This window comes from Balaenoptera ricei, chromosome 1 (genome assembly GCF_028023285.1).
Source record: "Balaenoptera ricei isolate mBalRic1 chromosome 1, mBalRic1.hap2, whole genome shotgun sequence".
In the NCBI taxonomy this organism is placed as follows: domain Eukaryota; kingdom Metazoa; phylum Chordata; class Mammalia; order Artiodactyla; family Balaenopteridae; genus Balaenoptera; species Balaenoptera ricei.
This window is the reverse complement of record NC_082639.1, coordinates 147,450,106-147,463,244: the sequence shown is the minus strand read 5'-3', so window position 1 is coordinate 147,463,244 and position 13,139 is coordinate 147,450,106. Positions and strand designations below refer to the sequence as shown.

At 37.2% G+C, this 13,139-nt stretch overlaps 1 non-coding gene across 1 annotated transcript; it reads right to left on the bottom strand.

The window, feature by feature from the left end:
* Positions 1–1,902: 1,902 nt before the first annotated feature.
* On the bottom strand, positions 1,903–2,011 carry LOC132354583 (U6 spliceosomal RNA). Its single transcript, XR_009499340.1, has one exon. It is a non-coding gene; the product is annotated as a U6 spliceosomal RNA (small nuclear RNA).
* Between the last annotated feature and the right edge of the window lie 11,128 nt (positions 2,012–13,139).

The following is a 13,139-nucleotide window of genomic DNA, read 5'->3' as shown; positions in this document are numbered from 1 at the left end:
CATCACCCCTAGAAAGTTCCTTTATGTCCTCCTTCAGTCAATCTCCCTTCCCAAATAGGCAATCATGTTCTGATTTCTATCACCATGGATTAGTTTGTCTGCTCTTGAAGTCACATAACTGGAATTATACAATACATATTCTTTTGTGTCTGATTCTTTTACTCTGTCCAATGTTTTAGAGATTCATCCATATTGTTGTATTAGTAGTTCATTCCATTTTATTACTGAGTAATATTTCTGTGTATAAATATGCAACATTTTTTCAAAAATCCATAATCTTGTTGATGGACATTTGTATTTGTTTCCAGTTTTTGGAATAAAGCTGCTATTAATATTCTTGGTCAAGTTTTTGTGAATTTATATTTTCCTTCTCTTGTATAAACACCTAGGATTGGAACTGCTGGGTCATTAAGTGAGTGTATAATTTTATAAGCTCCCAAACTGTTGTCCAAAAAAAGCTGTACCATTTTATACTCCCATGAGCAGTGTATGAGAGTTCCACTTATACCACACACTTGCCAACAACTGATGTTGCCAATCTTTAATTTTAGCCATTTTAGTGGGTGTGAAGTAGAATTTCAATGTAGTTTTAATTAATATTTCCCCAATGACTAATGATGTTAAGTATCTTTTCACGAGCTTATTGACCACTTGTATGTCTACTTCTGTGAAATGTCTGTTCAAGTCTTTTGCCTATTTTTAATTGGGTTTTTAAATCCTTTTATTTTTTATTTGTAGGAGTCCTTTAGATATAATGGTATAATGATATAAGTTCTTTATCAGGTATATGTATAAGAATATTCTCTCTCAGTTTTTTAATAGACTATTTTTTAGAACAGTTTTAGATTAACAGCAAAACTGAGCAGAAGGTGTAGAGAATTCCCATATACCTCCTGCCCCTACACCTCCTCCCTCAGTGTCAACATTCTGCACCCAAAGTCCATGGTTTACATTAGGATTTTCTCTGGATGTTGTACATTCATTGGATTTGGACATACATCCACCATTATAGTATCATAAAGAGTAGTTTCATACAGAGTAGTTTTAATGCCCTAAAATTCCTGTATACTCTGCCTATTCATCTCTCTCTTCCCTGAACCCCTGACAGCCACTGATCTATCTACTGTCTTTGTAGTTTTGCCTCTTCCAGAATGTCATATAGTTGGAATCATACAGTATGTAGCCTTTTCAGATTGGCTTCTTTCACTTAGAAATATGCATTTAAGATTCCTCCATATCTTTTCATGGCTTGATAGCTCATATTTTTAGTGCTGAATAATATTTCACTGCCTGGATGTACCAGTTTATTTATCCATTCACCTACTGAAAGATATCTTGCTTGCTTCCAAGTTTGGGCAATTATTAATAAAGCTGCTATAAACATACATATACAGGTTTTTGTGTGGACGTAACTTTTCAACTCATTTGGGTGAATACCAAGGAGCACAATTGTTGGATCATATGATCAGAGTATGTTTAGTTTCGTAAGAAACTGCCAAACTCTCTTCCAAATGGCTGCATCATTTTGCATTCCCACCAACAGTAAATGAGAGTTCCTGTTGCTCCACATCCTCACCAGCATTCGGTTGTTAGTATTTTGTATTTGGGCCATTCTAATAGGTATGTAGTGGTATCTCATTGTTGTTTTAATTTGTAATAGCTTAATGACACATAATATTGATCATCTTTTTCATATGCTTATTTGCCATCTGTATATCTTCTTGGATGAGGTGTCTGTTTAGGTTTTTGCCCATTATTTAATTAGATTGTTCTAATTAAAGAATTTGGTATATGCACACATTGTGAATAGATTAACACTGTCAAGCTAATTAACGTATCTATCACTGCACATAGTTTCTATTTTGTGTGTGTGTGGTAAGGATACTTAAAATCAACTGTCTTAAAAATATGGACTGCTTCTCGAATTTGCATGTCATCCTTGTGCAAAAGCCATGCTAGTCTTCTCTGTATCATTCCAATTTTAGTATACAAGCCGCTGAAATGAGTACTCAAGATTTATTTTTTCCATACATTTTTTCCAGTTGTTCCAACACCATTTGTTTAAAAGACTTTCCTATCCCATTGAATTGACTTGGCACCTTTGTATTGATAAATATTCAATTAACCGTAAATGTGTGGGTCTATTTTTTATTTCACTATTCTGCTTTATACACACACACATTTTATTTTATGACTGTGTTGTATAATCCAGGCTGGATTCATTATTATATTTTTATTATAATTTACATATTATATTTATTATAATTATATTCATTTTAAAATTCCATTTTAAAAAACTAAAACAAAAACATTTTCATGGCTTCCTAAAAGTGTTGTGGTCCCTAGGCACTGTGCACTGTGATTAAGGATAATTGGCTGTGGTAGGGATAAAGCTAGCTTCTGCACCCGTAGCCAGAGACTAGGCAGAGGGACCTATGAAATTTCTCTGTGAGCGCAGGCTGGGCTTGTAGCCCCCGAGAGCAGCAATTATCTAGTAGCCTGTGATAGGTTACTTTTAATACAGTATTTTCATTGTGTTATCCCTGACCCTTCAGTAAAGTCTTTTAAATATTATGATCATAACTTAGTTGGTCTATGGGGAATTAAGGAAAATGTCTTTATCAGTCAGGGTTCTTGGTTGTAAGCAACAGAAGCTGACTTTAGCTGACTGAGTGGGAAAGGAGTTTTATTAAAAGTTACGAAGTAGTTCACAGAATGGTTGGAATATTTGGAACATTAGACTCAAGGCTAAGCTTTTAGGAAGAATGCCCAAAACCACATTCCATGAGCAGGTCTAATGAGGAAAATGTTGCCACCACCAGGCACTAGAAGTTACAGTTTACCCCATTGCAATTCTGTGCCAGGAAAGCAGTTGTACTCTTACTGCTATAGTCATTAGCCCCAATGTATTATTTGTGCCAAGAATTCAATCTTGCAGCCCCTGTACTGCTAGCACAGAGTGAGAGACTGAATGTTTCATTAATAATTATGTAAAAACACTTTGACACATATAAGACCAACCAAAATGTCTGAAAAGCAGAAAGTCAGGAGAATAGGGAATTCTCAATTTCTCAAGAACTTCTCAAGAAAACAAAAATACCACGTAATATATATACTCAAGGAGCTCACAGTTTTCTGAAGGAGAGAAACACATGCACAATTGCTAGTAAAGCCACTCTCCTCTTTAATATAAATGAAATAGTGTGGGAGCAGAGAGGAGAAGACAATTTCAAACAAGGAGAATTTGAGTCTTGGATCTTGAAGAATAAGCAGGATTTTGGTAAGCAGAGAATGAAACATTCTTGGATAAAGGGAACCAAGTGGGCAGATAAGCAGAGTTCAACTGCACGGTGTATTTGAGGAACGGTAAGTGGTCTACTGTGGGTGGTGGAGAGGCTGTGGTGAGGTGTGACGCTGAAGAGGTTGATGACTATTATATCGTGTGAGCCTTACTTTAATATGAGCTCCGGAGTTCAAATTTTACTCTGGAAAGCCCATTGGAAGTCTTTGAAAACAGGAAGTAATATGGTACTCAACTTCATCACTGTGCTTGAGGTGGATTAATTATCCTAGGTTAGAGGAACAGTAAGAGACGCTGGGGAAGTGATACAAGAGTTAGATGGACTTTGGACTAGCTCACTCCAAGTTGTTTTCTGACCATAAGACTTGATCGTTGGAGAGAGAAAGACAATTGGCAAAGAGATAGCAAATACTGGCCAAAGTACTTCAGGAATAAGGTAATGAGAACCTGGACCTGGTGGTAATAGAGGGCGTGGAAAAGAATACACACATTTGAGAGACATATTTGAGAAAGAAAACCTGTGTTAGTGTCAGACTGAATGTGAGAAGTGAGAGGAAGGAGTTCAAAAATTCTACAGGGTGCTTGAGTACAACAGAATCCTCAGAGTCAATGTTCAGGGAGAGCTATGGCCCTGAAGTCAGTGGATTTGCTTGGATGCTTCTGAAAAGCATCTTGAGCTCTATTGTATTAAAACAGCTTTTTTTTAACTAGTGGAGAAAGCTTTAGCCCACCAGGAAGCTTGTCCTTCCCCAACAGATGGAGTTACAAAGCTTGAACTTGGTCCGGGGCAACTCTGTTCCATAGCAACTAAACCTAGCAAGACACGTAGCCATGAATCAGAATGGGATCGGGAATGTAACCATTAAGCCCTGGTGTTTTGCTTTGTTCCCTCTGAAGATTCTATTCTAGATATGTTAATTCTGTTCTATCATTCCTACTGCCCCCTTTGCCCTTACAATTCCCAATCCTCTCTTTTTATAAGGCTACCACTTTTCGTCTTGCGCCTGAGAGAATACTAGTACCCATAAGGGAAGGTCAGAGAGGGTGTTCATTTGTGAAAAGGATAAAGAATTTTATTTCAGATGAGTTGAGTGTGAACTAAAGGCAAGAAATCTAGGTGCAAATTTCCAGCAGTAGATAGAAAACACAGATCTGAGCTCAAAAAAGAAATTGGAAATAGAGGTACAGATTGCAAAGTCCTGGTCAAAAGCTGAGAGTTAAAGTTGCTGAAGATTCCAATGGAAAGTGTTATAGAGAGAGCCAGAGGGCTCTGCTGTGAAACTTGGAGCTTGGTCACCTCTATGCAGTGTGGGGAGGAAGAAAGAGTGAAAGGATCCAAGAACAAAAGAGGCAGTGAAGATAGATGAGAGAAAATCCAGGAGACTGTAGCCTCATGAAAGCAAGGGAAACAGTTTCCAAAAAAAGAGGATCACAGCCCATATTGGTTAAAGTTTTTTAAGTTTAAGGGGTTTGCCAATAACAGGGAGGCCAAAAGAAAGACAAAAAAATAATATAGAATTCAATTAGGCAGAGAGGAGATTCTTACCAAGTCACAGTAACAACTAGGGTTGTAAAATATGTTGCTTGTTTAAAAGGAAAAAAGGGTCTGAGGGCATATCCTCTGTCTGTTGGGATCTTCAGCAACTCTCTCAGTTTCTGACTAGGACTTTCCAATCTGTATTTCTTTTTCTAACTTCCTTTCTGATTTCATTCTGTGTTTGCTATCTATTTACTAGGTTGGAAGTAAACGGGCAGGCAGGAGAATGACCATCACTGCAAGAAAGGGCTCAGGAAAGAGCCCTAACTTCATAGTCTCTGATAGACCTAAATCTATGGCATTTTTGTGCCCCAAATTTTAAGCCAAGTAGGATGGAAACTCTGCTACCTTTGGTTGGATAAGTGATTCTGTAACCCTGGGAATATATAGAAAATTATGATATAGCTCAAAAGTATTGAATTCCCATTTTTGTAGTAGTTTAGGGCTATGTTTTATAATATTGTGATAATCCATATGTGTTTGTTGATTATTTAAATGTTTAGATAAATCATGCTGTTTATTCTGTCAGATATTTGAAGTATTTGAAGATTATATAAAATTTGAAAACATAGTTTAAAATATTTTAGGGGAATTTAACTTTTTTAAACATAATTAATTGAATATTAGCCTAATAACAAGTAAAAGTGACCTTTTATACTTTAAATTATTCGATTTATAAATAGAATATGTTGAACTTAAAAATGAGGTTTAACTCTTAAAAAACATAGGGTAAAATATTTATAACATTGGATTTGGCAATGATTTTGTAGATAGGACACCAGAAGCACAGGCAACAAAAGAAAAAATAGATAAACTAAACTTCATCAAAAATTTAAAACTTCTTTGCATCAAAGGACACTATCAAGAAAGTGAAAAGAAAAATCACCACGGGATACCACCTCACGCCTGTCAGAATGGCTATCATCAAAAAGAACACAAATAACAAATGTTGGCAAGGATGTGGAGAAAAGGGAACCCTCATACACTGTTAGTGGGAATGTAAATTGGTGCAGTCACTGTGGAAAACTATATGGAGGTTTCTCAAAAAACTAAAAGTAGAACTACCATATGACCCAGCAATTCCACTTCTGGGTATATATCTGAAAAAACAAAAAAAAAATCCCACTAATTCGAAAGGATACATGCACCCCAATGTTCATGGCAGCATTATTTACAATTGCCAAGACATGGAAGCAATCTAAGTGTCCATCAGCAGATAAATGGATAAAGAAGATGTGGTGTGTATATATATATATATATATATATATATATACACACAACGGAATACTACTCAGCCATGAAAAAGAATGAAATTTTGCCATTTGAAGCAACATGGATGGACTTGGAGGGCATTATGCCTAGTGAAATAAGTCAGACAGAGAAAGACAATTACTGCATGATATCACTTATATGTGGAAACTAGAAAATACAAGACACTAGTGAATATAACAAAAAAGAAGCAGACTCATAGGTATAGAAAACAAACTAGTGGATAACAGTGGGGAGAGGAAAGGAGGGAGGGGCAACATAGGGGTAGGGGAATAAGAGGTACAAACTATTAGGGGTAAAATAAGCTACAAGGATATATTGTACAATACAGGGAATATAGCCAGTATTTTATAATAACTATAAATGGAGTATAACCTTTAAAAATTGTGAATCACTATATTGTACACCTGTAACATATAATATTGTACAGCAACTATACTTCAATCAAAAAAGAAAGTGAAAAGAATCTATAGAATTAGAGAAAATATTTGCAAATCATGTATCTGTTAAGAGATTAATATCTAGACTATGTAAAGAACTCCTACAACTCAACAGCGACAACAAAAACCCAATTAGAAAGTATAAAGATGTTTTAGGAGTGGAAAGGACTTGAATAGACATTTATCCAAAGAAGATATACACATGGCCAATAAGCACATGAAAAGATGCTCAACATCACTACTCATTAGGAAAATACAAATTAAAACCACAATGAGATACCACAATGAGATACCACTTTAGCTGATTACGACGTCGTTTATCAAAAAGTGAGAAATACCAGTTGTCATCGGGAATGTGGAGAACTTGCAATCCTTGTGCATTGCTGGTGGAAATGTAAAATGGTGCAGCTCTGTGGAAAACAGTTTAACAGGTCCTCAGAAGGTTGAACATAGAATTAACATATGATCCAGCGATTCCACACCTAGGTATATACCCTCAAAGAATTGAAAGCAGGGATTCAAACTGATACTTATACAACAGTGTTCACAGATGTATTATTCACAATAGCCAAAAGGTAGAAACAACCTAAATGTCCATCAACAGATGAATGGAAAAACAAATGTGGTATATATACACAATGGAATATTATTCAGCCCTAAAAAGGAACTAAATTGTGATAAATGCTACAACATGGAGGAACCTTGAAAATATCATGCTAAGTAAAATAAGCAAAGCACAAAAGGACAAACACTTATATGAGGCACCTAGAATAGTTAAATTCATAGAGACAGAAAGTAGAATAGAGCTTACCAGCAGGGACAGAGTGGAGCGGGCATGCTTGTTTAATGGGTACAGAGATTCTGCATGAGATGATGAAAAAGTTCTGCAAGTGCATAGTGGCAGTGGTGGTTATACAATATCATGAAAGTACTTAATGCCACTGAATTCTACACTTGAAAATGATTGAATGGTAACTTTTATGTTGCATGTATTTTACCACAATAAAAAATAAATTTACATTTTAAAAACCCCAGGGTTATAAGATTTACAACTTTAACAAATTGAATCCTGATTTTAATACAAGTAATTGTAGATGGGTATTCCTTTCCAAATCAATCTTCCCTGGGCAGTGATAATTATCAATTGACAGAACTGTGAACAGGGTCCAGGAACAATTGGACTTTAGGAGTCAAGAGATTAATTTAAGTTGTCTGGAGAGGGCAGAAGGCAGAAATCGGAGGCCAAAGAGAATATCTGTGGTGAGGAAATTGAAAGTATTTGATTTTAAATGGAGGAAATAGCCTATACTTAGAAGAAACATTTAGTTAAGTGACAATGGTGTTTTAATTTAGAAAAGACTTCTGCCTATCTGAAGGGACAGAATAGGAAGAGATTGTAGACGGTGGAAATAAGGGTAAATGAGGTGAGGGGGATGAGGAGGACACAGGAAAGCAGAAGACATTGGAAGGAGGAGCACTTATTCATCTAAGATGTGAAGGAAAAGAAAAAATGTAAGGATGTGTTAGAGATGCAAAGGAAGAAAAGCCAAAGAGATCATTTACCAATAACTTTGATCTCTATACAGCAGGAGGTTGGAGGTTAAATTATCTTTGCATAATGAGGAGTTGCTAGAATGTAAGCTTTTGTATGGCCTGTTTCCTCTGTCCCGAATGCTTTTCCCCATCAAATGGCTCATTCCTCATCTTCTCAGTGAGCCCAACCCTCATACCATGTCATAAAATCTTCACCTGCTCCCTGCAGTCCTGAACTCCATTACCCTCTCCTTTTTCTTTTTTTCCAAAGCTCTTCTCACTTTTAAACATACTATGTATTTTACTTACTGTATTTGTTTTCTCTTACCTATGACTCCCACTAGAATGTAACACCACTTGGACGGGGGTTTTTTGGGTCTCTTGTTTACTTAAAATGATGCAAGGTGCTCAATAAATATTTATTGAATGAATAAATAGGTTGATGTTGAATGCGGGCAGGAAAAAAGGAGAGACAGTTTTTGGAAAAGTCATAGTTGAAAGCAGGACTGATATTCAGTTGGTTCAAACCATACAGCTGTACTGGTTGTTTAAAATATTGACATGCTTTCATATCAGCTGGTAAATATCTGCTGCTCCTGCAACCTCGCTTCTCTCCCAAGTTGCCTCAGTCAGCAACTAAAAGGTAAATACAGGGACTTCCCTGGTCGCACAGTGGTTAAAAATCCACCTGCCAATGCAGGGGACATGGGTTCGAGCCCTGGTCCGGGAAGATCCCACATGCCGTGGAGCAACTAAGCCTGTGCTCCACAACTACTGAGCCCGCGTGCCACAACTACTGAAGGCTACGTGCCACAACTACTGAAAGCTGCACGCCACAACTACTGAAGCCCGCGCGCCTAGAGCCCATGCTCCGCAACAAGAGAAGCCGCCGCAGTGAGAAGCCCGCGCACCACAACGGAGAGTAGCCCCCGCTCGCCGCAACTAGAGAAAGGCTTCACGCAGCAACGAAGACACAGTGCAGCCAAAAAAATAAATAAAAATAACTTTTTTTAAAAAGAGGTAAATACAGGGTGCAGCTGGGATTCTCTCTCAGACCTTGCTGTATCAGTTCAAGGATGGTGCCTCTGCTACAGTAATTAAAATTTTTGAATATTATCCCCAATATAGACAGTGCTAAGGAATCAGTAAGAGATGACCCAAAAGATTCCTGGGCAGCAGTATGGGCTCTGTGGAGGTGACAAGTGTGAATTTAGAGAAAGCAACATCAACAAAGTCCACTGACTTTTTCCAGCAACATTTGTCAGCTTGGGGACCAGCATGCAAAAAGTGACAACAGAGATAATCCAGGAAGGTCAGATGCAGTCAGAAGAGTACAGGGGCTAGAGATTTAAGGCACTAGGAGGAAGCTTCTTTGGCATGGTTGATAATGGAATCCAGCTTAAGGGTTACATATTCTTAGGAGACTAACAGGTTAGACAACTTGGGAGGGCTCTGGTGTTGAGAGAATCCAGAATGGAGGTCACCCTACCACCCAACTAGTCTGAGCTTTGGGGCTAAAAGGGCAGAGAGATAGTGTCTACTTCAACGATTTTTTTTTCCTGCTATAACAGATCCGAGGAACTTGTCATTTCAATATTATATTGAGACAGAACCTCTTTATCGTGGGTTGTCTTGAACATTATAGGAAATAGCATAATCATATGATATGGTGCCTGCCCTCAAGATGCTGATCATCTAGTGGGAGAGAAGAGATTGATATTCTTCAAACAACATATGTCACTTGTAAGATTGTGTATTATAGATTATAAATATGATTTGACTTAAAATTCTATGAAACCAATGTAAAAACAGTGGGTAGTAGGCAGCGTCTAGTAATCATCCAATGTTTTCTTGAACTCCATCACCAGTATATACTATGGTTTCAGATTCCCTAGAGAATTCTGCCTGCCAGTGAAAGTGCTGCCTTGAAATTGTGTTGTAAAGTGTTCAGACCCATTTCAAATGTAATGCATGTTATCATTGCTGTGATTAGCACCCATACAAGCCCCTGACCACCACCATGCCCATTCCAAATTTCCTCTTTGGAAAGAGCAGCCCTGGTAATAATTATTGCTTGGCCAGTAACCATTTCTGTACCTTTCCTTTCACTTTTGGCTTGTTGTTTGTTTGAATATTATTAGCAATCTGTAAAACATATCCTGCTTTAATTTCTACTCTTGAATCATGCCATAATCTGTGTGATTTTAATTTAACTAGTGCCTGCTTTTCAGTCTAGATACGTGCTTGCCTTGCAGTAATAGGTGATATCATCTCTACATAAGAATATGCTTATTAAAGCTCTCTGTGGTTGATAGTACCATATTTTTGTGAGAAACTATGTAGCAATAGCTCTGCTTGTATTTGGGTGGGATGGAGGGAACGATATAGTTCTTCCTTAGCTTATTATAATTAGAGATATTTGTGTGAAAATAGAATCTCTGTTGCCTAAGTGTTGCTCATCTCCTGCTGATCAGTTCTCACTCACAGGCATCTTCCTTTGTGGTATAATAGTTAGTTGCTGTGGAGATGATTATCCTGTCATGGAGAAAAGAGACTTATGAATTTAAATGAAGAATGAGCTGCAGGAGCAAAAGAACTATGCCAAAAGCCAGCATTTCATCCAATTTAATTTTCTCTCGCCTTTTAAATATATATCATAAAGTTGGATGTATCCACTTAAATACTACAGTTTCAGGATTAATTAAGAATAATGACAGAAGAAAATTTAAAAGAAAAGCAAAATATAATGCTGACATTCTATAGGCAACAAGAAGGGGCTCAATTTAAAGAAAACTCAGCAATAATAAACATATACTCTTGGACCATACCACCATGGTTAAGATAAACAATTAAACTATTTGGACAGCTCTACTGGTGCATCAAAAACAACTTGTGATGAGTTGTTGAGATAATTTAAGCATTCAACAAGTAGGGAATAGAATGTAGAGATAGAAGAGAACAAACTTTATATCAAGAAGAGCTGGATTGAATATCACTTAGAAATCATTGATTCTAGGCGGGCCACTTGACCTTCTCTGAACTTCATGAATTTCATCAACTATGAAATTGGGATAAGTATGTAGAGTTATTTTCTGGGTGTTCAACTGGTATGGACTCATATGGCCATACCAGCTGTGTACAGCCAACGTCTGTTCTGATTGCTCGTTACATTCATTCCGATATGGCAGTGCCCATTCTGTACTAGTTATTAAATACTCTGAATATTATCTATGTTACTCAGGACAGGATAGGCTATGCTGAAGTTACAAATTGTGAAATCTTAGTGGTTTAACACAAACAAATTATATTTTTTGCTTTCATAGATTCCTATGTGGATGTGACAGCTGTGCTTCCTCTTGTGACTAATAGCTTCCAATCCAGGAATGTTATAGCAGGAGAGGTATGGAGGACCTCCATATCGGCTTTTAACTTCCTTGGCCTTTAGAGACATATGTTATTTCTACTCAGTCTGTTGCCCAGAACTAGTCACATGGCCCTAACCTATCTGCAAGGGAGTCTGGGAAATGCAGAGGAGGTTATAGAGCCATTGTTGAGCACTGTCTTCGCCACATCACCCCTTGTTTTGTGAGGATTAGATGAGATGATGTATATTTACAATTGTACCTGATGAGGCAGGTCAGATCACAAAGGCTGATTCAGGTTTAAAGCTTGGTTTGAATGACGAGTTGGTTGAGATCATTTTCATTTTCACCTGTAACCAGCAAAGAAGCAGAAGAAAGGATACATGTGAAATTGATCAAGAATACAGGGTAGTGCATGTTGAACCTGCCTTGTTCCTTATGGAAGCATGTCTCACATTCAGCTCATGTCTCAGCAGCCCATGAAGGGGAGGAATTTGTCAGGTCAGAGGAGCCCAGAACAGAGGGTTACTGCCTTTCCACTGTTTTAGGCTGTGCTGGATCATGGTAGTATGACGAATGATGGGAGAAGTCAACGTGTAAAGGCCCACTCTGTTAGCATAAAGGGATTTCTTGCTGAGTCATAGTTACCTATTACATAATTTATTCCTTACTGCATCTTTGGGGCTGCATTAATTAGAATTTCCTGAGTTCCTACTTTATGTCTGTGGTAGAATTACACTGGGTGCTATGGGGGATGTTACAGAAAAAGAAATCCTAGTCTTTTCTCATAAGGAATTTATAATCTAGGAGGTTAAGTCACTAACAGTAAAGAAGTCAACTCAATAAAGGGCAAAAATATACTGTGAAAGAAAGACAATTTAAAAATAGGGCAACATAAGACTCAAAGATGTAGAGAACAAACTAGTGGTTACCAGAGGGGAGAGGGAAGAGGAGAGGGGCAATATAGGAATAGGGTATTTTGAAAAAGGGTTATTATGGGATTATATGAAATCATGTGTGTGAAACTTCTGAAGATTGGAAAGCACTGTAGAATTTAAAGAATCTTTCATTCAATAAAATTTTAAAAAATGAAAATAAAAGTAGGGCAGCATATAAGATTGATTTAGAGGTACAAATGACAAAAAAGTAAATGAAAGGAGAGAATAATTACTAGGAAAGTTAGTAGAAGTCAAGCAGCATTAATTCTCTGTGGACAGTTAAAGAACATTTCAGTTTAGTTTCAGGTACCAAAGCCAAGAAGCACAAAGAATTTCAGATCATATTTAATAACACGACTGGTCTCGGAGGCAGAAGAAATTTCAACCCAGTTGCTATGGACTAGGTTACACCAGGAGTAGCCTGGATGTTGTGGGAATGTAGGGTACACAAGATATGCTCTGGGGCTTCCCAGAAATCCCGAGGAATACTGGAGAGACAGAGCTGAGGTCTTGCAGTTACCCAGAGAGGGGCTGATGAGAAAAAAATGTTGGACATTAATACAGTCATACCAATAGGTTACAGGTATATTTGGATTATATTACAGTTGCAATTGTTATCTGCATATAGTTCAAATCTTAATATTGTATTGTAAGCATTTTCCCATATTCTGAAATATTACTTTAAATATCATTTGTAATGGACAGAAAATAGTATTTCTCAAGTGTTAGATAATGTGCTAAGTGTTTAGAAGCATACAT